Below are 26,431 nucleotides of genomic sequence, written 5' to 3'. Positions count from 1 at the left end.
CTTGACTGGCCGATAATGGGCGCAGGGGGGTAATGTGATCCTCCAGCGATGACGTCGTCAATGAGGCCCCGACTGGAAATGCCCCTAAGCTGCTTGAGTGAAAACCAGCTGCAATAACTCATTTGTCTACGGGGAGGAGCAGTGGGTTTAGACCCACTGCTCATAGAAAAGACTAGGCTGTCCAACGATTTAAAAAATTTACTGGATTCATCACATTATAACTCTGTGATTAAACCTGATTAAAATACTAGGCTAAATATACACTAATATTACTTGTATTTACTTCTTTTCTTCTGTATAAAGTAGCCTAATGAAGGGTACAATTTAGTTAATCCATTAGAAAGTACTGATGCAATTGAAGTTGCCGTACATCTGACAGGACACTGTCTGTCACACTCGCGGACACTTAACAATTCCTCTCTGATCACTGATCACTGTCACTGTCAAACCAAGAAATACCCCATGAGACAAACCCAGTCTAGTGATTTAAAAAAGGACGCGCTATTTAATACGTAGTATTTCAACGGACAGTGACAACCACAGTGGAGACACAGATCTCTTGGTTTCCTTATCCGGTAATTACAGGACTCTGATAAAATATAACAAAGTCCAGTACCAATTTTTTTACACTTCCACTTAAAATTTTCGGTGAAAATATTCCCTCCAAAAAGTAAGCACAATTTAAATTGTATTAAAATAAAATTGATTTTTAAATGACGAGCTGGGGTTTCTGGGAAATTGTCATTATACAATGAATGTACATCAAAATTACAGGTTAGAATGGAGGGATGGATGGATGAATGGAGAATGGAGAATGGAGAATGGATTTTTGGTACAGGTCCACCCATTTTGACCTAGGCCCATAGTAAGTAGTGAGTGATTTCGGACACAGCATTAGTTAGTTTTCATTCTAGATTTTCATCCAATAAGCAGCCTGAGAAAAGCTCATTAAATGCAACATTAAATGCTTTAACACTAAATGCAACAAGGAGACATTATGCATATATGGTTTCCCAATCTGATAATTTTTTGTGTATTATTTTATCATTATTAAGGCAAAATAACTCAATTTATGTCCATGGACATTATAATGAATAGGCTATAGGATTAATATTGGTTTGCATCCAGCGTGATGTGTGGACTTCATTACATCTGCTGCACCGCTGCTACCACAATTATGAAATGCTAAGTTTATACAGTCTGTTACAAATCTGCATTATCTAAACTTTAACGAAATTCGTTAAAGCAAGTCATTTGGTGACTTCTAAGTAATTCAGTTAAACTGAATTACTTAGAAGTGAATGATCACTGGAAGTAATTGAACTTTCTATTTTTACTGGAGTAAAGAGTTGAATCAGTGCGCCTGCTTTTACTAGAGTCTTTTTTACACAAGTATGTGTAGTACTGCATGACTCAGAAGAACATTCTTGTACTTTTTAATCAGTAAAGCTGAGTTTGACAGCCTGCACAGGCACATGCGTGTCTGTGTGAGTAGGTCAAGAGTGAAAGTGGTGGTGTGCCAGTATAGATGTGTGTCTGTATGGAGAATTTGAAACAGAAATAAAAACCTATGGGCAACAGACAAACAAAATACAAACATGTAAGTTAAATGCCAAGCTTTGATTTTCAATCAATCAATCAATCTTTATTTGTATAGCACCAAAGCACAACAAAGTTATCTCAAGGCACTTTACACATAGAGCAGGTCCTAAACCGAAATCTTCAGGTTTTAATTTTAAAGAGACCCAACATTCCCACAAGCACTTGGCGACAGTGGCAAGAAAAAACTCTCTTTCAACAGGAATAAACCTCAGGCAGAACCGGGTCCGGGACTGGAATTTCTCATCCGGACGTCTACAGGCCCAGATTACCTGTGAGACGAGAAAGCACAGACAACTCCGGGGAAGAAGTAGTACATGAATGTTAATGGATATAGATGGATGGATAGAGAGAGAGAGGGAGGAGGAGAGAGGTCAGTGCATCATGGGATTCCCCCGGCAGTCTAAGTCTATAGCAGCATAAGCTAAAAGCTCTAAGAGCCCTAACTATAAGCTTTATCAAAAAGGAAAGTTTTAAGCCTCTTAAATGTAAGGAGGGTGTCTGCCTCCCGGACCAAATATGGAAGATGGTTCCACAGGAGAGGAGCCTGATAGCTGAAGGCTTTGTCTCCCATTCTACTTTTCTGTTATAAATGCTTTTGTGACTGCACTAGCATCTTGTTTGTTTGTTGGGAAAGCCTTTACTCATTTTCATCCATGGAGGGTCTCAGCTGTCCGTCCTTCAGAACCACGCGTACGCACACCAAGTGGAAGATCTCAGAGAGCGTTGCAGGTCCGGGCGGGGTGAGGCTGGTCCGGGTCAGACTGCCTGGCTCCAGTAGTTGCCTGCTGGCAGACTTTGTCCCTCTCGGTTATGATGAGTCGCAGGGTTGACAGACGTTTCTCTGCCCAAAAAGTTTTCTCAGGTTGATGAAAAAAGTCCCATTTAACTTGTTCACTGTTTAATAACTTTCTGGAGAGATCTCAGTGTTGGCAACACGTCAAAATCATCAAAAATGTCAAAAACAGGCTGAATGCAAAACTTAATGACGTGTTTAGGGCCTTTTCTCTGTACATTACTGGTGAAAGTTACAAGATTACAAAAACGTAAGAAAACGTAGATAAAGAATAACTAAAGATTAAAAGAATAAGATAAGGTTAAGAATATGTGAGGTGAAGAAAAGAAAACATGGACAAAGCAAAACCTGAAACAACGCAAAGCCCATCCAGGTCAGCAAAGCCGGTTTCAGATGGGTGTAGCTGGTTTTGCTCCTGGGGAGAGCTTGTGTGTCAGCCAATCAGATTCATCTCAGCTACTCGGAGGATCTAATTTCCAGCTTCTTACCATGAAACTTTTCATCAACATCATTCATTCAGTATTTAGTCCTGATTATAAAAAGCATACTATAACCTATTTACACAGAACACAGGATGTATTATTCTGGCATTGATATGACATCAGCTTGATTCATCAAGCTGCCATTCATTAAAACCTGAAAAGGATTAATATGATCAAGCATAACACATTGCTATTCTACTTATTCCATGATAGATAATTGATTGTCACCATAATGTAAGCATAACATCAATGTAACACTTTCTCACATTAAGTAAACATTCTCATACCAACATTTGTTTTTATGAAAAGAGAAATTATAATGACAGTTCTTCAAATACACATTTATCTGTGATCGCTGTAATAGTTGTTACAATGGAGGTTTCTTTAGGTAATTGATACTGGTATAAGTAATTGGTATTGTTTAAACCACACTATTTACTACGATGTTCTTGTTTAAGTTTTTAACAGTAATTTTCTCACTTTCATGTTCTGTGTGGTTTCAGGAGACACAGAGGGGTGGGGGGTCAGGAATGTGTCTTTTCTGTTGGGGTTGAGAGGAGAGAAAGGAAGGATAGAGGAGAGAAGCACAATGAAAATCAACAATGAAGCCAGAAGGTACTGGAATCTGTCATCCGGACGTCTACAGGCCCAGATTACCTGTGAGACGAGAAAGCACAGACAACTCCGGGGAAGAAGTTTAGGTTATTGAATGCATAAGTAGTACATGAATGTTAATAGATATAGATGGATGGATAGAGAGAGAGAGGGAGGAGGGGAGAGGAGCTCAGTGCATCATAGGGGTCCCCCAGCAGTCTAAGTCTATAGCAGGATAAGCTAAAAGCTCTAAGAGCCCTAACTATAAGCTTTATAAAAAAGGAAAGTTTTAAGCCTATTCTTAAATGTAGAGAGGGTGTCTGCCCCCTGGACCAAATCTGGAAGATGGTTCCACAGGAGAGGAGCCTGGTAACTGAAGGCTCTTCCTCCAGTTACAAGATACAAGTAGGCCTGCATGCTGGGAGCGCAGTGTTCTAGTAGGTACATAAGGTACTATATTAAGATATGATGGAGCCTGACCATTGAGGGCTTTGAAGGTGAGGAGGAGGATTTTGAATTCTATTCTGAATTTTACAGGAAGCCAATGCAGTGAAGCCAAGATGGGAGTAATATGATCTCTCTTTCTAGTTTTTGTCAGAATACGAGCAACTGCGTTCTAGACCAGCTGGAGAGTCTTTAGAGACTTGTTAGGACAGCCTGATAATAATGAATTACAGTAGTTCAGCCTAGAAGTAACAAATGCATGGACTAGTTTTTCGGCATCAATTTGAGACAGGATATGTCTAATTCTTGCAATATTACGCAGATGAAAGAAGGCAGTCCTTGAAATTTGTTTTATGTGGGAATTAAAGGACAGATCCTGATCAAAGATAACTCCTAGGTTCCTTACAGTGGAGCTGGGGGCCAGAGTAATGCCATCCAGAGGAGTTATGTCATTTGATAATGAATTTCTAAGGTGTTTATTGCCAAGCACAATAACTTCAGTTTTTTCTGAGTTTAATAACAGGAAGTTACAGGTCATTCAGGCCTTTATGTCCTTAATGCATGTTTGTAGTTTAGTTAATTGGTTAATTTCATTTGGCTTTATTGATAGATATAATTGAGTATCTGCATAACAATGAAAATGTATTGAGTGATTCCGGATAATGTTTCCTAAAGGAAGCATATATAAGGAGAATAGTATTGGTCCAAGAACTGAAACTTGAGGAACACCATGTTTAACTTTTGTTTGCATGGAGGATTTATCATTGACATTTACAAACTGAAATCTATCAGATAAATATGATTTAAACCATTTCAATGCTGTTCCTTTAATACCAATGAAATATTCAAGTCTCTGCAACAGGATTTGATGATCAATAGTGTCAATTATTATCATTAATTCTCAAATCTTTACTTTGAAAGCCCCCTGGCAGACCTTCAAACACACACAGACACACACAAACATAAATGTCTATCTATCTATCTATCTATCTATCTATCTATCTATCTATCTATCTATCTATCTATCTATCTATCTATCTATCTATCTATCTATCTATCTATCTATCTATCTATCTTAATTTCATATGACTACATGATTATTAATTCTCAAATCTTTACTTTGAAAGGCACCTGGCAGACCTTCACACACAAACAGACACACACAAACAAAAGTGTGTGTATCAACTATTTATCTATGTATCTATGTATCTTTCTATCTTTCTATCTTTCTATCTATCTATCTATCTATCTATCAATCTATCTATCTATCTATCTATCTATCTATCTATCTATCTATCTATCTATCTATCTATCTATCTATCTATCAATCTATCTATCTATCTATCTCTATTAATTTTATAAGACTAAATGATTATTAATTCTCAAATCTTTACTTTGAATGGCAACTGGCAGACCTTCACACACACACACACACAAACATAAATATGTGTGTGTGTGTGTCTGTCTGTCTGTCTATCTATCTATCTATCTATCTATCTATCTATCTATCTATCTATCTATCTATCTATCTATCTATCTATCTATCTATCTATCTATCTATCTATCTATCTATCTATCTGTCACAGTCCTGTAGTGATGGTTGATTTGGAAGACCTTTGACTCAATTAATATGAAGAAATGACTAGAAATTAGAAATGAAAAGCATCCTTCTACTGAAACCCTTTTCTCAGGTCAAACAAACATAAATTTGTGTGTGTGTGTGTCTGTCTATCTATCTATCTGTCTATCTATCTATCTATCTATCTATCTATCTATCTATCTATCTATCTATCTATCTATCTATCTATCTAAACCTATCTTAATTTGATTAGACTAAATAATTATTAACTCTCAAATCAGTGATTAGTTGCACGAACTTGCTGAGAATAGACTTTCTTAGCAGAACCCATAGAAAGGTTGATTTCTAAACACAATTAGTTCAATGTGATGAATTCTGAAATATCTGAGTGTTTTAGTGTATGTCCAAAGAGAATAAGTGATTCAGTGATTAGTTGCATGAACTTGCTGAGAACAGACGAATAAAGCAATATAAAGTTAGTTGTAATCCATTTTCTTAGCAGAACTGATAGAAAGGTTGATTTCTAAACTCAATTAGTTCAATGTGATGAATTCTGAAATATCTGAGTGTTTTAGTGTATGTCCAAAGAGAATAAGTCATTCAGTGATAGTTGCATGAACTTGCTGAGAATAGACGAATTAAACCATAAAAAGTTAGTTGTAATCCATTCTCTTAGCAGAAGCCATGGAGAGGTTGATTTCTAAACACAATTAGTTCAATGTGATGAATTCTGAACTGTCTGCATGTTTTAGTGTATGTCCAAAGAAAATATGAGTGATTCAGTGATTAGTTGCATGAACTTGCAAAACCCATAGAAAGGTTGATTTCTAAACACAATTACTTCAATGTGATGAATTCTGAACTGTCTGCATGTTTTAGTGTATGTCCAAAGAGAATAAGTGATTCAGTGATTAGTTGCATGATCTTGCTGAGAATAGACGAATAAAGCCATAAATAGTTATGTAATCCATTCTCTTAGCAGAACCCATAGCAAGGTTGATTTCTAAACACAATTAGTTCAATGTGATGTATTCTGAAATATCTGAGTGTTTTAGTGTATGTCCAAAGAGAATAAGTGATTCAGTGATTAGTTGCATGAACTTTCTGAGAATAGACGAATAAAGCCATAAAAAGTTAGTTGTAATCCATTCTCTTAGCAGAACCCATAGAAAGGTTGATTTCTAAACACAATTAGTTCAATGTGATGAATTCTGATATATCTGAGTGTTTTAGTGTATGTCCAAAGAGAATATGTGTGATTCAGTGATAGTTGCATGAACTTGCTGAGAATAGACGAATTAAGCCATAAAAAGTTAGTTGAAATCCATTTTCTTAGTAGAACTGATAGAAAGCTTGATTCCTAAACACAATTAGTTCAATGTGATGAATTCTGAAATGTCTGGATGTTTTAGTGGATGTCCAACGAGATTAAGTGATTCAGTGAGCAATTTGCATCAATTTGCTGAGAATAGACAAATTAAACCATACAAGGTTAGTTTCAGTGGACTGATGCGTTTCATTTCTAATTTCTAGTCATTTATTCGTATTAATTGAGTCAAAGATCTGCTAAATCAACCATCACTACACTACTGTGACAGATAGATAGATAGATAGATCGATAGATAGATAGATAGATATTTATGTTTGTGTGTTTCTGTGTGTATGAAGGTCTGCCAGGTACCTTTCACAGTAAAGATTTGAGAATTAATAATAATTTAGTCTTACAAAATTAAGATAGATAGATAGATAGATAGATAGATAGATAGATAGATAGATAGATAGATAGATAGAGAGATAGATATTTATCTATCTCTCTATCTATCTTAATTTTAGATAGATAGATAGATAGATAGATAGATAGATAGATAGACAGATAGATAGACAGATAGATAGATAGATAGATAGATAGATAGATAGATAGATAGATAGATAGATAGATAGATAGATACACATTTATGTTTGTGTGTGTCTCTGTGTGTGTGAAGGTCTGCCAGGTGCCTTTCAAAGTATAAATTTGAGAATTAGTAATCATTTAATGTTATAAAATTAACCTTGGTGCCATCACTAACATAACTTTTGACCTGAGAACATAATAATATACATATGTATACGGATGCTTTGCATTTCTAATTTCTAGTCATTTCTTCATATTAAATTATATATCAAAGGTCTTCCAAATCAATCATCACTACAGTACTGTGATAGATGATAGATAGATAGATAGATAGATAGATAGATTGATTGATAGATTGATAGATTGATAGATTGATAGATCGATAGATCGATAGATAGATAGATAGATAGATAGATAGATAGATAGATAGATAGAGAGATAGATATTTATCTATCTCTCTATCTATCTTAATTTTAGATAGATAGATAGATAGATAGATAGATAGATAGATAGATAGATAGATAGATAGATAGATAGATAGGTAGATAGATAGATAGATAGATAGATAGATAGATAGATAGATAGATAGATAGATAGATAGATAGATAGATAGATACACATTTATGTTTGTGTGTGTCTCTGTGTGTGTGAAGGTCTGCCAGGTGCCTTTCAAAGTATAAATTTGAGAATTAGTAATCATTTAATGTTATAAAATTAACCTTGGTGCCATCACTAACATAACTTTTGACCTGAGAACATAATAATATACATATGTATACGGATGCTTTGCATTTCTAATTTCTAGTCATTTCTTCATATTAAATTATATATCAAAGGTCTTCCAAATCAATCATCACTACAGTACTGTGATAGATGATAGATAGATAGATAGATAGATAGATAGATTGATTGATAGATTGATAGATCGATAGATAGATAGATAGATAGATAGATAGATAGATAGATAGATAGATAGATAGATAGATAGATAGATCTATAGATAGATAGATAGATACACATTTATGTTTGTGTGTGTCCCTGTGTGTGTGACCGTCTGCCAGGTGCCTTTCAAAGTAAAGATTTGAGTATTGATACAATACAATAAAACTTCCTAAAAACATGTTTCCTGTCTTTATTGTTTCTGTGGATCAAAACACTTTCTGTTTGAATCTGTATGTATCAGCAGCAGTACAGCAGTCAGTTGCCAGAGACATTTTAAGCATTACACAGTCACTTTTCAAATACAAAATTTCACCTAAAAAAAATAAAATCTATAAATATATATTATATATATATATATATATATATATATATATATATATATATATATATATATATTAATATATTAATAACACACATTAACAGCTCATCTCGCTGTGGACAGTTTAAAAGTTCATAAAAATCAGGAGTGAGCTGAAAACGAACAGAAGTATAGAAACAAGCTGCAGTTGCTTCAATCAGCCACTGAGTGTCGCTGTCCGGCCACTCTGTAGGAGGCATTCAGGGACACTGCTGAAGCGACGGAGACCAGAGGTTCTTATTTCATTTATTCATTCATTATTATATAAAGTAGAATATATAGACAAGGACACATACCAAAATAGAAATAACAGTAAAATAACCAACAAAATATGAATCATTCAATCATCAAATCAAAGCCAAAACACATTCAAATAAACAAGTCAAAAAGACACACTGTACCAAATCATTTAAAACAACCCTTGGATATTATTAAAAGTTTTGAAGTAAAACCAGATCCTTAAACTTAAGTGCTTTTACTTTAGTGCCATAATTCTTATGGCCCCACTTTTTTTTGTACAGGGTGAAGATGTTGGATCTGTGTTTGTTTTCTATGTGTTCCTCCACACTTCTACATAGTAGGTCACATATGGGACAATGAAGCAACAGTACTGTAGTGATGGTTGATTTGGAAGATCTTTGACTCAATTAATATGAAAAGAATACGAGAAATTAGAAGTGAAACGCATCCGTCTACTGAAACAGCACACACATAACCCTTACATCTATCTATCTATTTATCTATCACCTCCATCATTTTACAATCAATTAAAATCACAGCATTTTCTTTAAGCAATGCAAAATCAGACTGAGCTCCATTACTACAGTAAGAGCATGTCAACGATGTTCTCAGGTCAAAGGTCATTATGTGAGAGATAGCACCCAGATTAATTTCATGAGGCTTAATGATTATTAAAACTACACACACACACATGCACACAGACCACAACAGACAGAACTCTTACATCTATCTATCTATCTATCTATCTATCTATCTATCTATCTATCTATCTATCTATCTATCTATCTATCTATCTATCTATCTAACTATCCATCTATCTATCTATCTATCTATCTATCTATCTATCTATCTATCTATCTATCTATCTATCTATTTATCGATGTATCTATCTATCTATCTATCTATCTATCTATCTAATTGACTGCCACTTTATGAAACAGGATAGTGACTATGATTCTGTCTGTATTGTGCACGTGAGTCCTGTTGGCAGCAATATATTCTTTCAGTTAAAAAATCAGACTTCATTTTAGAATCAATTTAAAATCACAGCAGTTTTATTAAAAGTCACACTCAGCTCCATTACTACAATAAGAGCATGTCATAGATGTTGTGGGTCAAAAGATAGATAAGAGAGAAGATAAGATATTTCTTTATTAGTCCCACAATGGGGCAATTTGCAGTGTTACAGCAGCAAGTGGACAGTAATGGATGAGCATCAATAAGAAAGAATACAACAATAGATAAGTACAAATAGTCGAGCATATAATAAAAAACAATTACACAACATTTAACAGGCCAATTCTTCAAGAGATAGTATTAGCAATTCTAAAAGGCAGTTCCTCTTCAGAATGAAAACATCTCTGCCAGTGATATAAAATTAACTTTGGTGCCATCACTCACATAACTTTTGACCTGAGAACATAATAATATACATATGTAGATGGATGCTTTGCATTTCTAATTTCTAGTCATTTCTTCATATTAAATTGAGTCAAAGGTCTTCCAAATCAACCATCACTACAGTACTGTGATAGATGATAGATAGCTAGATAGCTAGATAGCTAGATAGATGGATAGATAGATAGATAGACACACATTTATGTTTTTGTGTGTGTGTGTGTGTGTGTGTCATCATTTAGTCTTATAAAATTAATCTGGGTGCCATCACTCACATAATGACCTTTGACCTGAGAACATAATAATATATAGATGTAAGGGTTTCAGTAGACGGATGCTTTTCATATCTAATTTCTAGTCATTTTTTCATATTAATTGAGTCAAAGATCTTCTAAATCAACCATCACTACAGTACTGTGGCTTCATTGTCCCGTACATGACCTACTATTTAGAATTGCTAATACTATTTCTTGAAGAATTGGCCTCTTCAATGTTGTGTAATTGTTTATTATTATATGCTCTACTATTCGTACTTATCTATTGTTCTTTATTATTTCTTATTGATGTTCTTCCATTTCTACTGTCCACTTGCTGTAACACTGCAAATGTCCCCATTGTGGGGAATAAAGAAATATCTTATCTTATTCTGACCCGGGAACATCTATGACATGCTCTTATTGAGTGAGTTTGCATTGCTGAATAAAACTGCTCTGATTTTAAATTGATTCTAAAATGAAGTTTGATTTTTTAACTGAAAGAACATGTTACTGTCAACAGAAGTCACGTGCACAATACAGACAGAAACATAGTCATAATCCTGCTTCATCAGGTGGCAGTCAATGATGGATGGATGGATAGATAGATAGATAGATAGATAGATAGATAGATAGATAGATAGATACATAGATAGATAGATAGATAGATAGATAGATAGATAGATAGATAGATAGACATACATCTGTGTGTGTTAAGCAAATAAAGGCTGTTTTCTAAACAGAAACAGTTCTGCATTATGTAGGATTTTTGTGTATTTTCAGAAAGAATAAGTGATTCAGTGGGCATCTGCATGAACTTGCTGAGAAAAGACAAATCAAGCAATAAGAGACCATTGTCTTAAAGCAGTGTTGGACTTAAGCTTTCTTTACTAACTAATCTTACACTATGTGTGAGCTGAGTCTGCGTGTTGGTTTAATAAAGCAAATAGGAGAAGATATTCGGTCTCAATATGCCATTTATTTAGCAGTAAATGAACAAAGCATACAGAGCTCTGGGTTAAGATTTTCCTATCCCTGACAAACAACAAAATGTGTCAGTTCACGGAGTCTGACTGACTATGCTCTCCCTGACCCAGTCTTATATGCAATAAAAAATGTTTATGCAATGTATAATGTGTTGTCTTCTGATTGGCTGTTTATTTGACTCCATCCTTGCATCCTCACATTCCAGGATCTTCTGATTTCATGTGACTGCATCCGACCCCCTCGAACCTCCTCGAACAAGCGTTCCTGTTTGAAACTTATAGAACGCAAAGCATCCTATATCTTATGCCTTCAGAGCGATAGCCCCCCTTGTTATTTTCATATTTTCTTTGCATTCTGAGACAAGTAGTTCTTTCTTCCATGCTTTTCCACTCAACACACAACTTCTTGTTTTCATAATATCACACACAGCACCACATTATAATATGAAGCAAATAATAAGATACTTCATCCCATTAGCTGATACTTTAACATTTATCAATTCACAGCATATATTTACAGCAGCAACAGGAAATGCATTGTATTTGTCACCATAGTTACCACCTATGTGATGGGTTCTGCATTTTCTGGGTGTTTTTGTGTATTTCCAGACAGAATAAGTGATTCATTGACTTACTCCAAATGCAATATCAATATTTCCTACTGCTGCTAGATTAAAAGCATTCAACTGGGTAAATATATGCTGATTTTTATAGTAAAGCAGCAACAGGAAATACATTGTATTTGTCACCATAGTTACCACCAAAAGTAGTAGTTGATTATAAATGTATCTAAAATAATAATTTTCGACAGGTTTCCTTAAAATGCGGTCAGTTTTGTTGGTTGTTTTGCAAACAGATACCCAGTTGCCTGTTTTAGCTGCCTGATAAGTGTTTGCTGTATTATTAAATTGCACTTGCCAAATTAACCAGGACTGACATCTTAAGGATTACAATCTCCTTGCACATTGTTCCATATGATGACTGTTTGAACTTCATGTGCAGAATGATGTATGAGTTAGATGGCTGTTTTCACATTAATTTGCTGAAGGATGAAAGTTTGTCTGTACTCACCTTAAATCTCAGTTTCAGATTTGCAGATACAGCAACTTGATTGGCTGAGCTTGACATGATCACGGACAGCACAGATAGATTCGTCAAAAGTGTGAGGAATCGGGACAGAGAAGACGTACAAGACAGAGGTGCAAGGATGACACACAAATTCGTGAAGCGTTCCTCATTTTCTGACTTTTTTCTCATTTATTTACAAAAAGTTATGAGGTTACACATTACAAACCGGGAAAGCAGTGAAGCTCAGTGGCGGTAGCGTTGCTTTACAGAGCACATGGAGTGTCTCACTTAACACAAGCAAATATCTTTAATAAACTTATAAAAACAGCAACAAAAAAAAACTACAATAAAACTTCCTAAAAACATATTTCCTGTCTTTATTGTTTCTGTGGATCAAAACACTTTCTGTTTGAATCTGTGTGTCAGTAGCAGTACAGCAGCCAGTTGCCAGAGACATTTTAAGCATTACACAGTCACTTTTCAAATACAAAATTTAACCTATACTTACTATTTCCTCCACTGTGTGTTCACTGTTGAGCAGTTTGTGTACAGAGCTGATTTATTTCAACAGTCTCCACAGACTGTCAAATAAAAACTCAACAATACATCTTTTAATGCGTTACTCAACTTCTCACATGTTAAAAGACAGTCATTGAACTGAAATATATATTAATATATTATTACATATTATATATATATATATATATATATATATATATATATATATATATATATATATATAAAATATATAAATATACATTATATAATATATATTAATATATTAATAACACACATTAACAGCTCATCTCGCTGTGGACAGGTTAAAAGTTCATGATAATCAGGAGTGAGCTGAAAACTGTGAAACTCAGAAGTATAGAAACAAGCTGCAGTTGCTCCAATCAGCCACTGAGTGTCGCTGTCCGGCCACTCTGTAGGAGGCATTCAGGGACACTGCTGAAGCGACGGAGACCAGAGGTTCTTATTTCATTTATTCATTCATTATTATATAAAGTACAATATATAGACAAGGACGCATACCAAAATAGAAATAACAGTAAAATAACCAACAAAATATGAATCATTCAATCATCAAATCAAAGCCAAAACACATTCAAATAAACAAGTCAAAAAGACACACTGTACCAAATCATTTTTCTCAAATGTATTTTTATTAATTTTCTCACAATAACAAATGCATGTACAAAATATCCCATCCCTGCCCTTACCCTCCCACGCAACTTAACAGGCTAATATGCGGTGACATTCAAATACATTAATCAATTGTTCTTCATTCCTGGAGTGATAGAGGTAGTATCTGGAAGTCAGGTTCAGTTTGAGGAGAAAAAGATGGGCAGCATAAAACACACAACAATATGCACTTCAATACTATTTCAACAAGTAGGCATCTCCATACATATTTAAATATGCATACACATACTAGAAAGACGGTAAATAATAACAAAGAAAAATTGTTAATGATACAAATATAGGTGGTTATGATATCACATATGTGGGGTTATTGACATAGAGACATGCTGAAAGCCACTAGTGGGTCTGGAAACCATCAAAGTGTTTCAAAAAAGGTCCCCACACCTTCTCAAACTTTTCTTTGGAGTTATGTATAGAGTAGTGTATTTTTTCGAGATTTAGGCACGACATCACCTCCAACACCCACTGCGCATGGGTGGGCGGGGCAGCATCCTTCCATTTCAATAGTACTGCACGTCTAGCAAGTAGAGAGGCAAAAGACAGCGATCGGCGTTTGGCCGGGGTCAGACATGGCTGGGTGCCCCGCATAGTACCAAAGATAGCCACTAGCGGATCAGGCTCTATGTTTAGGCCGACAATGAGCGACATTGTTTGGAAGACTTCCCTCCAGAATTTCTCCAGACTAGGACACGTCCAGAACATGCGGATAAGAGAAGCCTCGTCTGTCTTACATTTGTCACAACATGGATCTACATTAGGATAGAAACGGGCCAATTTGTTTTTTGATATGTGGGTTCTGTGCACAACTTTAAATTGTAGCAGACAGTGACGGGAACAGAGAGAATTGCTATTTATCAATTTGAAGATTGTCTCCCATGTGTCCTCAGGTATAGCCATATTCAGATCCTGCTCCCAAGCTGTTTTAATTTTTACTAGGGGGGCTTGCCTTGCACTTAGTAGTTTACCATATATGACTGATATTAACCTTTTGTGTGATGGCTGCAGACAAAGAAGCGAGTCAGCAATATTCAAATCGGGTTGTACAGGGAATTTTGGTATCTGGCAGCGAATAAAGTCTCTTATTTGTAAATAACTGAAAAAATGGGAATTTGGGAGGTTGAATTTTCTCATTAGTTGTTCAAATGATGCACACATATTATCAATGAAGAGATCTTTAAAGCGACAGATACCTAGTCTTTGCCATTCTCGAAATTTTGGGTCTAGTAAGGAAGGTTGGAAGAGATGATTAGTTGTGATGGGGCTGGAGAGGCAAAAATCAAGAAGGCCAAAATGTCTCCTGAACTGAGCCCACACTCTCAGCGTGTGGCGGACAACGGGGTTATCTATGAGTGTGGTTGATGAGAAAGGGAGTGAAGATCCAAGAATTGCGGGAATGGAGATGTTTTTGGCAGAGTCTACCTCCATTGTCACCCATAGAGGACAGTCAGATCTGCTGTGAAAGTGGGACCAGAAGGTTAGACATCGAATGTTGGCTGCCCAGTAATAGAAACGAAAGTTGGGCAGTGCCATGCCGCCATCTTTTTTAGATTTTTGGAGGTGTGTCTTATGTAGTCGAGGCGACTTGCCCTTCCAAATGTAGGATGAGATGACAGAGTCTAGAGAGTCAAAAAATGATTTAGGAACGAATGTTGGCACAGATTGAAAAGTATATAAAAATTTTGGTAGAATATTCATTTTTATCAAATTAATTAGACCTGCCAAGGATGTTGAAAGAGGTGACCATTGCGATAGACAACGTCTTGTGTGATTTAGCAGAGTAAGAAAGTTTTCTTTGAAAAGGTGCATATGTTTTTTTGTTACAGCAATGCCAAGGTAAGTGAATTTGTTTTCCACAATCTTAAAGGGAAAGTTGGTGTATGCCACTGCTGACGTCCCCTCACTGACGACAAAGAGTTCAGACTTATTCAGATTTAGTTTGTAGCCTGAGAACTGGCTAAAACCATTCAGTAAATCCAGCAGGGCAGGTATTGAGATATCTGGATGCGAAATGAAGCATAAAAGGTTGTCAGCATACAGAGACACCCTATGTTCAACACCATACCGCCGTATACCATAAATCTTCTCACAGTTGCGTATCGCTATTGCTAAGGGCTCAATGGCCAGATCAAATAGAAGCGGGCTTAGAGGGCACCCTTGTCGGGTTCCACGACTGAGGGTAAACGGTTGTGAAAACTGAGAGTTGGTCAGGACAGACGCGACAGGACATGAATATTAAAGTTTTATCCAAGTGATAAAACCAGGACCAAAGCCAAATCTTTCCAACGTCGCGAATAAATATGTCCACTCAACACGGTCGAATGCCTTCTCTGCGTCCAGAGAGAGGACACATTCAGGAGCCCCACTGGAGGGAGAGTACAGAATATCAAACAAACGACGTGTGTTGAAATATGAGTGTCGGTTTTTGACAAAGCCAGTTTGATCATCTGATATAAGTGATGGTAGTATGCTTTCCAATCTACGGGCCAGAACTTTAGCTAGGATTTTGGTGTCAACATTTAAAAGAGATATTGGCCTATACGAGGAGCACTCAGTAGGGTCTTTGTCCTTTTTGGCAATAAGTGTGATGCACGCCTCGTAGAATGAGGATGGAAGGTTACCTTGTTTGAATGAATCAGATAAAACTACACTTAAGTGATATGAAAGGAGAGGGGAGAATGCCTTAAAAAATTCTGCTGGAAACCCGTCAGGCCCAGGGGATTTACCAGATTGCAAACAGAGAATAGCTGCAGCAACCTCCTCCTTCGTTATAGGTTCCTCTAATTTCAATTTAGTGTCAGTAGAAAGTGTAGGGATATTGAGGCCACTTAAAAAATCATTCATTGATTGAGCGTTAGCAAATTCAGAGGTATATAGTTTGGAATAGTAGGTCCTGAATGTGTCATTAATCTTCACATGGTCTGAAGTGATTGTCCCATCCCCCATTTGAATTCTCGTGATATGCCCTTTTGTTCTAAGTCCTCTCAGTTGATTAGCAAGCAATTTCCCTGCTTTGTCACCATGGATGTAAAACAGACTCTTATTTCGCAAAAGTTGACGTTCTATTTGGTATGTTGAAGCCAGATTAAATTTAGTTTGAAGCTCAACTCGCTTATTGTAGAGATCAGGATCTTTAACGAGAGAGTATTTATGATCTATTTCCTTAATTTGCTTGGCCAATTCTAAATGTTCTTGCTGGGCCTTCCTCCTCATATTTGCCGTGAAAGAAATTATTTGTCCTCTGAGGTATGCCTTAAAAGCATCCCAGACTACTAAGGAGGATACATCAGGAGTGGCATTCAGCTGGAAGAAGAGAGATATGTGTTCCTTTATAAATTTCACAAATTCATCATTTGAAAGCAGGGTTGAATTAAAACGCCAGTGCTTTTTAATTTGAGGAAGGTTAGGTAAAGCCAGGGATAATACGACAGGGGCGTGGTCTGAGATCACTATTCCCTGATAAGTGCAGGAACGAGCATATGGTAATAATTGATCATCAATACAGAAATAATCAATCCTAGTGAAAGTGTGGTGGACATGTGAGAAGAAAGAGTACTCTTTTTCACTTGGATGGAGGAACCGCCACACATCAGAGACACCAGAGCTAGCAAGAAAGGACTGAATGAGTGAGGCCGACTTACTCACCGAGTCAGGTTTGGGGGAGGAACGGTCCAGCACAGGATCTACCCAACAGTTGAAATCACCACCGAGGATAAGAGAGTATGAACTCAGATCAGGGAGGGATGAGAAAAAATGTTGGAAAAAATTCACATCATCCACATTTGGAGCATACACGTTAGCAAGAGCTACATTTATATCATATACTTTCCCTGTAACGATGAGGAAACAGCCATTAGTGTCTGATATTACATTGTGGTGTACAAAGGGGATATTTTGATAAGAATTGAAACTCCCCTCGACTTTGCCTGGAAGGAAGAATGGAAGTGCTGCCCCGCCCACCGTGACATCAAGCGAGAATTATCAGAACCCCGAATATGTGTTTCTTGTAGAAAATTAAATTCTGCTTTGAACTGTTTAAGGTGAGAGAATATTCTCCTCCTTTTAACAGGATGGTTTAGACCTTTAACATTCCAGCTAACAAGATTTAATACTCTATCCAATTCCTTCAGATAAAAACACAGGTTGATGAGTACATATAGTATGATAACTCCAGATAATGAATCCTTGACATGAACATGAAACAATAGATAAACAAATAACCGGCTGCACAGCGCTTGTGTGAGCCCATGAACCAATATTAGCCTTAGAATACGCCCCCCCCCCCCCCCCACCCTCCCACCCCACACCAAGACAGCTGCAAAAGAACATAGCAGCAAGCTCATACAATTACCAAAAGAAAACCTTCCCGTTGCTTCTTCTTCATCTTCTTACTTATTGTAAATATTCACAAAACACTCCTTAAACCTAATTTTAACCATACTGGGCACAATAATAAAGAGGTAGAACCCAGAAAATCAAAATTTCTTCTGCGAGGTAAAGAGTTATGTTATTATTATAATTACTATCACTACAATGCTAACATTATAGTATAATAGTAACAACAACAAGAATAATAACCTCGGGGCAGTAGTCCTCCACGATCCGAACCGGCCGACCGCGGTACTCCAGTTTCCCCCTCCGTCGGGCCTCGCGGATCAGGAGCTCCTTTTGCTGGTAGCGGTGCAGGCGGAGAATAACGGGTCGCGGTCTCTGTCCGGTGGCCGGTTTGGCGGTCAGCGAGTGGTGGGCTCTATCAATCTCTGGTGGGGATGGAAGTGTATCCTTACCGAAGACTTCACACAGGAGGTCAGAGAAAAATAGTGTGGGTCGGTCGCCTTCAATGGACTCCGCCAGGCCCAAGATGCGGATGTTTTGCCGCCTGCTGCGGCCCTCAAGGTCGACCACTTTCGCCGCCAATTTTGTGTTGCTCTCCCGGAGATTGGAGCAGACGTTTTCCAGCTCGGTGACACGCTGGCTCAAGTCATCAGACGCCAGCTCGAGTGATGAAAGCCGCTGGCTATGTTCATCGACCACGGAGCGGACTTGTTCAAATTTTTTCTCCAGCTGAGTAAAAGAGGTCCTGAAGTCCGCGGCCAGCGCCTCCCTGTGCTGGTCGAGTAGCTGAGCCATAGCAGCCATCGATAACGGTAAGCTAGCACCGGCATTCTCGTCTTTCTTTCCAGATTTACCGCGGTTCGAAGACGTTATTATATAATTCAGTTTAAAAAAATTAAAAATATTCAATGCAAATCGCCCAAATGACAAAATGATGGAGTGAGTGAGTGGATTTAGTTAAAGGTAGGCAGGAGCTCTAACGCGTGCGTCTACTCCATGCGGCTGTCAACCGGAAGTTCCCGTACCAAATCATTTAAAACAACCCTTGGATATTATTAAAAGTTTTGAAGTAAAACCAGATCCTTAAACTTTAGTGCTTTTACTTTAGTGACATAATTCTTACGGCCCCACTTTTTTTTGTACAGGGTGAAGATGTTGGATCTATGTTTGTTTTCTATGTGTTCACCCACACTTCTACATAGTCGGTCACATATGGGACAATGAAGCAACAGTACTGTAGTGATGGTTGATTTGGAAGATCTTTGACTCAATTAATATGAAAAGATTACGAGAAATTAGAAGTGAAACGCATCCGTCTACTGAAACAGCACACACAGAACACTTACATCTATCTATCTATCTATCTATCTATCTACCTATGGTGCCAATGGTCACCATAGCAGCTGATAGAGAACCAATTCTGCAGGTTCAAGTAGAGGAGAGGCTAACTCCTATGTTAGTTGATACTGGAGCCGTGGATGAAGCTGCCAAAGCGGTCTCTAAATAAAAAATAAAAAATAAAATAAAATTAAACAAAAAGTGTGTTACTGGAACCTACGGTCACACCAATAGACATTATATGGATACAGAAAGAAGCAAGTCAAACTGAGCGTAATCTATGGCTCAAAAGAGGAGCCGCTTAAGACGAGAAAGGTCTTTGGAGGTCCCATGAAGGATTTATTGTTGCGCCAGTGACTTTGCTAACCATTTTGATTTCAGAAGCCCACAGCATAGTGCACTGTGGAAGAGGAGAAGTGTTAAAAAAGATAGGGAAGCAAGGTTATTGGTCCCCATTTATGCAAGCAATGGTTGAAGAAATACTGAACCAATGTGAAATTTGTGCTGAAAACAATGTTCGGAAGGGGGTGAAAACACCTATTGGACATATCCCCATCCCAGAAGGTCCATTTAAACACATCGTCATGGAGTATGTAGACATGATAAAACCAATACATGGGAAAAGATACATGCTGGTGATAATCGATCGCTTTAGCCGATGGGTTGAAGCAACACCTTCCAAAACTCTAGGAGCAGATACCGTAATTAAGTTCCTCACCAGAGAGGTGATACCACGATTTGGCATTCCATCAGAAATAAGTTCAGATAACGGTTCTGCATTTGTTCAAAAAGTAGTGAAAGGAGTCTTGCAGTATCTGAGAATCAAACAAAGACTCGGAAGTGTGTATCACCCAGCCAGCCAGGGTATCGTTGAAAGAATCAACGGAACCCTGAAAGCAAAAATCAGTAAGATCTGTGCTAGCACAAAGCTTAACTGGGTGGATGCATTGCCACTCGCACTAATGAGCTATCGCATGCAACCTCATAGACGCACGCATCTAACACCGCATGAAATGCTAACGGGGCGTCCCATGCCTGCTTGAGAGGTCCTCATAAACGACAGAACCTTGAACAACTGTAAATTGAAATGTCTGATTATACGAATCAATTAACTGCCATCCATAGATCTATATACTTGCAGGAAAAAGCAAAAGAGCCAGAGGACCAGGTGGTCGAGAGACAGGTGGTACCAGGCGACCAGGTGTACATAAAGGTCTTCCGGAGTAAGTGGCACGAGCCAAGAAGGGAAGGGCCATACACCATGGTGAGAGCAACACCGACAGCGGTCTAAGTCGAAGGAAGCCCGACTGAAGCATCTGAACCATTGCACCAAAGTCCAGCAAGAGACAAAGAAGGAGACTGCACCAAGGAGCCAAAGCCAGACTCTGGAGGCATGGCCGAATAAACGTCCACTGGAGTTACAGCCGCTCCGGGAGACAACGCACGACCATGTCCAAGATAAGTATGATGCAACCACAAAATTCCCAATCCACACTGTGTTGAAACCCATGCCAACATTTTCAGACACTACTCACTATGTCCACAAGCCAGATAGGCAGGGGCTGGTTAATAAACGAGAGGAAAGAGCTATCCAAGCTATGTGGAAGTGGATCGGAATAGTACCCATTCCTGAGGAGGTAAGAGGAGGAGGAATGAAATATGAGGTAGCCGTAGAGCTAGGAGATACAATATTATGTAAGATAAAAACAGGGGAAGAGGAACTAGTAATGGCAGATCAATCTTGTCAAATACAAAGCGCAACAGGGACCCAAGAACTTAGCATTGAAGTAAATTTGGGTAGAGAGAGAAGCCCCAGTGATGAATATTTTGCAAGGGTGTTTGGAGAGAATGAGGGAACAGCCTAGATCCAGAAAACCTAAAAGAAGCTCCGCTAGTGGGTGAAGTGGTGGGAGACAAGGTAAAGTTACAAATCCCAAATCAGCACGTGACTGCCACCATCACACAACGAACAATCAGAGTATTGGAATTTGATTTGCCAATTTGAGAAGAGAATGTACTTTGTGGACACACGCGAGACTTCCAAACGGGGGAGTCTGCGTGGGGAGTTGTTGAGTGTGAAGTAGTGGTGAGAGCTGAATCAGGTAGTTGGTATATTGAGCTGAGAAGTACTTGAGCCAAACATGACCTATTTGTTAGAAATGGTAACAAAGATAAATGGAGAACAATCCCGGAGAAATGTCCCCTGGAATTTAAACCTCTTAACTAAAATAGACCTCACAATAACCACCACACAGACGAGCACCACAGCCAAAGCTAAAACAGTTAAACCAGCATTCATAGAAAAGAAAGCACCAAATATCAATTCTGATCCAAGGACAGGGAAGCCAGTAGAGGAGAGAGATAAGCTGAGGAAATATATTCCATCCCAGAAGTTAATCAATGAGGAAGTTCGTAATGTGATTCTCCCAAAAGACACAGAGGATGCAGGAGAATACATTTCGAGTCTGGAGTGCAGGGAAGTTGTGGAAGAGGGAACAGTGAGGTTAGAGTCTATATGAGGGAGGGAGATTGGATCTACGAGATCGACAGGAACATTGTGAGTGATAAACCTGGGAGATATGTGCTGGAATTTATCCACACCCTTAAGGGGGGTGGGAGCAGAAAAATTGAGAGAGCTTGGACAGATTTAATAACAGTCAGTCAAAGTGAGTTTGATGCTAAGATGACAGAAGGACTAATTCTGGCAGCATTGCCCCCAATGACTCCAATTAAACCCCCTGTTGAGGAAGTAGATCAAGGTGTGAATCAGCCTCCTGTTGAGGAAGTAGATCGAGGTGTGATCCAGCCTCCTGTTGAGGAAATAGATCGAGGTGTGATTCAGCCTCCCGTTGAGGAAGTAGATTGAGTTGTGAATCAGCCTCCTGTTGAAGAAGTAGGTCCAGGGGTGAATAAACCTCCCGTAGAAGGAGTAGTTGTAGGTGTAAATCAGTCTCAAGTTGGAGACAGAGTAGCCCTGGAAGTGGATCAGCCTCCAGTTGAGGGAAAAACAGCTTCAGCAGTAAATCAGACCAAGCATACTCTTACTCCTAGTGCAAGTCGTGAGAACAGTGATGACTATGATAACTACGATGGAGAGGAGGATAGAGATGTAAATCAAATCGGAGGGGTTAGGCCTCAACAGAGAAGTGTAAAACCAGCATATGATAATCTTTGGACACCGCAACAAAGAGTTGTGAAACAAGAATTTGATGATCTTTGGGAAGTTGCTAGTCATAATGATTGGTACAAGTGGGCCCAATATACAGCGAAGGGAATGACAGCTGAAGGATGTATAGTGTGTGCAGGTGCTCCTACCACATTACCCATAACCGTGCCTGAAATCTACACTTTTGCAGGATGTGCAGTAGAGCAGAGGCGTAAATGTAGAGAAGGAACCTTTGTAGCCCAGGAAAATCTGCCACGCGGAATGCTGTGGGACGCATACAAATATCCCATGTGTGGTATATTATGCCGAACACTATATGGTTCCCCCCTGGGGCATGGAATAGTGGATCAATGTAATGGCTTCAATTGTGACATACGTGATCAATGCAAGAAATTTGAAATTGCTACCTCTCAGAGAGAGCCTCCAACCAATTATAAAGTTGACGAAAATGCAGAATATGAATGCTATGCCAATGGAGGACATACAGGAAGTACTGGAGGTGTTGAAGTAGGTAACACCTCTGTTAACTGTGCAGTGACTTGGGTGATGTCGTGGTTTCCACAGGCCAAAATTACACACAAATTTTTGAGCACACCTATTTGGTTTGAGAATCCTAAGCCACTTAACCCAATCTGCAAAAACCATGACTCCTCCAAGCCTGCCGCTACTGAGAAACCAGACGTGTGCAGTTGCAGATAGCTATTGGATGTGTGGAAATAACATTTTAAGGAACACTCTGCCTCTCCGTTGGATAGGATTGTGTACGCTAGTCCGTATGAAAGTGCCAGTGGTAATCACCTATGAGGGAGTGGAAGAAGTGTTAGAGATTAACAGAGTCAGTGACGAACTACACAGACAGAAGAGACAGATAACATCGGATGAACAAATTTATCTCAATAAAATAGGACTACCTACAGGTATCCCAGAGGAGTTCAAGGCTCAAAACGAAGTTAGAGCAGGACTGGAGTCTATACTCCCATGGATAACAATTAATAAAAATGTGAACTGGATCAATTACATTTATTACAATCAACAGAGATACGTTAACTACACCACTGAAGTCCTTAAGCAGCTAGGTCAACAACTGCATGAAACTTGTGCCATGGCATGGCAGAATAGACAAGTATTAAATTGGATGTTAGCAGAAAAGGGGGGAGTATGTAAAATGTTTGGAACGTTATGTTGCACATATATTTCTAATAACACTGCAGCCGACGGAACATTTTCTGTTGCAATGAAAAAGCTTGAAATGTTAAAATCTGAGATGACTGACAATGCTGGTAAGGGTGGAAGCATTAAGTGGGATGGGCTAGAAAACATTTTTGGAAAATGGGGAGCCGTTTTGGCTAAAATAGGGATAAGTACCCTGATAGTACTGATTCTGGTTTTCTTATTGACATGTTGCATCGTGCCTATCCTGAAGAGATGGTGTATGAGAGCTATGGACGAGAAGCTGAACCTTGCAGCGGACATACAAGGAGCAAAAATGCGAAGTATGATGCCTCCTGAACAACTGGTGCGCAGAATCCTTCTGACGCAAAGGGGGGAGGGAATACCGGACTTATTCCCAACTCTTGACTACATGAAGGACAAAAACTGTTCGGATGAGGAGGATGAACCATGAGGTAAAATGAGGAAAATGAACAATGGCTGATGTACTTTTTGGACGGAAAAGAGATACACCATAACCACATACCACACATATAACAAGAGACTATGATCAGAATACAATATCATTGTCATTATATCATGTAATCAACTGTGTGTGATTTGTGTTCTGTACTCCATATTCATTTTTGCATTTTGAGTTGTATTTGGTATATTCAATGTGTGCCTTGGGTTGCAATATAACAAAGCTAACTCTGCGACCCCACTAAAATCTAAATGGATTCATGTTACAGTTCAGTTTGAAGTTATGTTGCTAATTCATTAATAGCATATTTGAACATCTGTCAGAAGTCCAATAAATTGGAATAGGCGGTGGGACGGGAGCGATGGAGGAATTTTCCTGAACTCAACAGCCGGTCAGGTTTTTCGCCTTCATCATGAGGGACAGATGTTGAAATATGTTCCAATATTTCATGTGTGCCATATAATCATGTTAAGCCATATATCACTATACTTCATATATGTGCTTCCTATGTGTATCATGTTCATGTTAAGAAATTCACAACATATATCCAGGAGAGTGAGGAACACAGGTTGTACTCACATTATCATATATCCATAATATCCACACCTATATAGACACATTTATCATGCATAATCTCAACAAACATTTATGATAAAATCATAAAGAGGAGGGACTATGTAGGAGCAGATCCTACATTTGTGTGTATCAGAAGGGAGAACGAGGAAAACACCAGTAGAGGCGAAAGGTTAGTAGATTGCTCAACAGGCCTTACCATGTTTATTCCATCAACTCCTTGTAAGGAGTTGTTTTTCACCATGTCTAATATTTCCAGGAGATTTGGCCACCACCACTTAAGAATAGAATTCCAGGAACTGAATATTAGCTTGAACATGCCAGGTCAACTTGACCTGGTGCACGAACACAATGACGCACGACACCACACGCAATCAATGGTATAAAGGGTCTGTAAGGGCGTGCCTTGGGGCTGTTTTGCCGTTTGTTGGTCTATCGTTGCTGTTTGTATTGAATATCTGCAATAAAGATCCCAGTTGGCTGTTCGACGACTTCTGTTCTCCGTCTCATATTTAAAGGTTACTAAAGTTGAGTAATCAAGTAAAATTACCATACTATCTATCTATCTTTCTCTCTATCATTGACTGCCAGACTGACAGACACACAAACATAAATGTCTGTCTATCTAAATGTCTATCTATCTATCTATCTTAATTTCATTAGACTAAATGATTATTAATTCTCAAATCTTTACTTTGAAAGGCACCTGGCAGACCTTCACACACATACACAGACACACACAAACAAAAATGTGTGTTTATCAAACTATCTATCTATCTATCTATCTATCTATTGTAATGGGAATTCTTATTATTCATCTTGTCTGATCAAATGAGTAATTATGTTATAAGATTAGATGTATGTGTGTGTGTTATAATCTGCTGACCATGCCATAAAATGCTGATTTAGTGAACATTATTGAACATTGATGGAACATCATGTATGTCATAATCTACTGAGTAACTATTGTCCTGATTGTATACACGTGATGACGTGCCTATTGTGATGACATTGTTCTGATGATAGAACAATGTCTTCCTTTCTATGATAATGTATTGTATATAATCTGACTGTTTCCTCTGCTCGGGGCTCTCGCTTTTCATCTCACGCTTGAGACAGAAGGAGTCCATCTGCAGACGACTGAATAAACTAGAGAAAGACAACGTTACTGGCTTTGTGCTTCTTGATAAATAGAATTGCCAGAACACTACCTATCTATCTTAATTTTGTAAGACTAAATGATTATTAATTCTCAAATCTTTACTTTGAAAGGCACCTGGCAGACCTTCACACACACACACACAGACACACACAAACAAAAATGTGTGTTTATCAAACTATCTATCTATCTATCTATCTATCTATCTATCTTAATTTTGGTAAGACTAAATGATTATTAATTCTCAAATCTTTACTTTGAAAGGCACCTGGCAGACCTTCACCAGGTCACACAAACAAAAATGTGTGTCTATCAGTCTATCTATCTATCTATCTTTCTTAATTTTATAAGACTAAATGATTATTAATTTTCAAATCTTTACTTTGA

Source organism: Scomber japonicus, chromosome 12 (genome assembly GCF_027409825.1).
Source record: "Scomber japonicus isolate fScoJap1 chromosome 12, fScoJap1.pri, whole genome shotgun sequence".
Classification (NCBI taxonomy): Eukaryota; Metazoa; Chordata; class Actinopteri; order Scombriformes; family Scombridae; genus Scomber; species Scomber japonicus.
Note: the sequence above shows the minus strand (reverse complement) of the source record.